Raw genomic sequence first — 2440 nt, 5'->3', positions numbered from 1 at the left:
CTTCATTTTGAAAGAATTTTTAGCTCTTTAAAAGGATTTGTTTGGGTGGGACACGATGGCTCAGTGGCAGAATTCTTGCCTGTTATGCTGGAGACCTGGATTCCTTTCTCGGTGCCTGCCCATGTAATAGAAAAAAAAAAAAAAGGATTTGTTTCTATTAGAAATATCTCCTAACAATTTTTTAGTAACAATATTTGATGTGCTGCTACTTTGCGGGTCCATGCTACAATGGCTGGTAATCGTGAATGGCATGCAAGTGCGTATAGGTCACAGAAACTAGAGACACAGAAAGGTCTTTGTGTAAGTAAGTTGACCTTGACTTTTTTTGTTCATCCTCCATGTTAAATATTTTAAGCACAAAACTATTTTTCAAGGCTTTCACTGTGCACATATATCTGGACAATGTCCACATTTTTCATTGTCCAATGCCAGCAAGTAGAAGTGAGGGAGAACTCAGGACGTCCATCCTATGGGGAACCCACATAGCTTGGAATTCAGTGAAGATAACATGTCCCTTCATCCTCCCTCTGTGCTGAAGTGAAACTTTTCTTCCATTCAAACTAAATGGGAAGATAGCATTGATATGTGTCTAATAATGGAATTACATGTCTACGTACTTAATAATTGACTAACATAGGCATACAGAATCTTATCAATTGTTCATTAATTTTCCGACATTTCTCCACATTGCATCTCAGAAAATGTCAAAACCCACATAGAACTTTGGGCTACTTTTGCTTTTCTGCTTTCATAAAATGATTTGATGAGTGAATATTTTATTAAAATCACTCTTCGGATTTAGAGGTGTGTATTTCACTTGTATATTTAATATAAATTGTACATTGAAGAATTAATAGGCATGATAATTCCTATATCAGGGATAAGACAAGAAAGAGATGACAAATGTATTTATACAATATTAAAAAATCATGCAGAAGCAACCATATCCTGAGTCCAGGCCTCTAACCTTTCTCTCCAGATGACTCGGATTTCACTACCTTCTCCACCAACTACTGATCCTTGGACTCCATCAGTTGCCCAGCTATACTGGTCCAGCCAGCCAGCAATGTGGCCAGCATGTATTTGGGCAATGGCGATAACAGATCTCTAGGGATATGGCCAGTGGAATGGCTTGGGGTCTCGTGGGAATGGGGGGCATTCAGGGCTAGAAAGAGACCAGGTAGGCTCTGAATGACTACCTGGCTTTCTACCTGGACAGGGTGAGGAGCCTGGAGACTGACAATTAGAGACTGGGGGGCAAAATTTGGGAACACCTTGAAAAGAAAGGACCCCAGGTCAGGGACTGGGGCTACTACCTGAAGACATCAAGGAACTGAGGACTCAGATCGTTTAAAATTCCATGGACAATGTCTGCATCCTTCTGCAGAATGACAATGCCTGCTTGGCTGCTTATGATTTCAGTACAAGACAGAGGTGGCCATGCACCAGTCTATAGAGAGTGGCATCCATGGACTTCGCAAGGTAATTTATGACACCATCACTCAGCTACACCTGGAGATAGATATCAGTGCTTTCAAGGAGGAGCTGGTCTTCATGAAGAAGAACGATGAGGAGGAAGTAAAGGGCCTATAAGCCCAAATTGCCAGCCCTGGGCTGACATGAAGGTGGATGCCCCCAAGTCTCAGGATCTCATTAAGATCATGGCAGACATCTGAGCCCAGTATGACGAGTTGGCTCAGAAGAACCAAGAAAAGCTGGACAAGTACTGGTCTCAGCAGACTGAAGAGAGCACCACAGTGGTCACCTCTCAGGCTGCTGAGACTGGAGAGCTGAGATGGACCATCCAGCCCTTAGAAATTGACATGGACTCCATGAGAAATATGTAGACCAGCTTGGAGAATGACCTGTGGGAGGTAGAAGCCCACTACATCCTGCAGATGGAGCAGCTCAATGGGGTTCTGCTGCACTTGGATTCAGAGCTGGCACAGACCCAAGCAGAGGGGCAGTGCCAGCTCCAAGGGTACGAGGCCCTGCTGAACATCAAGGTCAAGGTGGAGATGGCCTCTTACTGCTGCCTGCCAGAAGACAGGGAGGACTTCCACCTCAGTGATATCCTGAACAGTAGCGGCAACATCCTGTAAACCATCCACAAGAACACCACCCACGGGATCCTGGATGGCAAAGTGTTTCTGAGACTAATAATGCCAAAGTTCTGGGGCACTGAGGCCTCAGACACAGGGTGCCCTTGGGAGAATGGGTGATCAATAAAAACTTCTGCAACTTCCCCCCAAAAAACATGCAGAACCAAACAATGTAGTTATGGATAAATAAAAATCTGTATGGTAAGAAAAAAAGAAAACACATGACAACAGGAGAAAAGAGGGAACAGAATAAAACAGATGAGGAAGACATAAAATATTTAAAGTAATAAAAATATTCTTCCTTTTAAATTGGTAGCTAGAGGTGTTTATCATGGCTT

At 43.3% G+C, this 2440-nt stretch overlaps 1 pseudogene; it reads left to right on the top strand.

The window, feature by feature from the left end:
- The first annotated feature begins 1115 nt into the window (after nt 1-1115).
- Nucleotides 1116-2185, top strand: LOC143679450 (keratin, type I cytoskeletal 18 pseudogene; annotated as a pseudogene).
- Nucleotides 2186-2440: the final 255 nt, after the last annotated feature.

The sequence above is a fragment of the Tamandua tetradactyla genome, chromosome 4 (assembly GCF_023851605.1).
Source record: "Tamandua tetradactyla isolate mTamTet1 chromosome 4, mTamTet1.pri, whole genome shotgun sequence".
Classification (NCBI taxonomy): Eukaryota; Metazoa; Chordata; class Mammalia; order Pilosa; family Myrmecophagidae; genus Tamandua; species Tamandua tetradactyla.
Note: the sequence above shows the minus strand (reverse complement) of the source record. Positions and strands in the feature narration are given on the sequence as shown.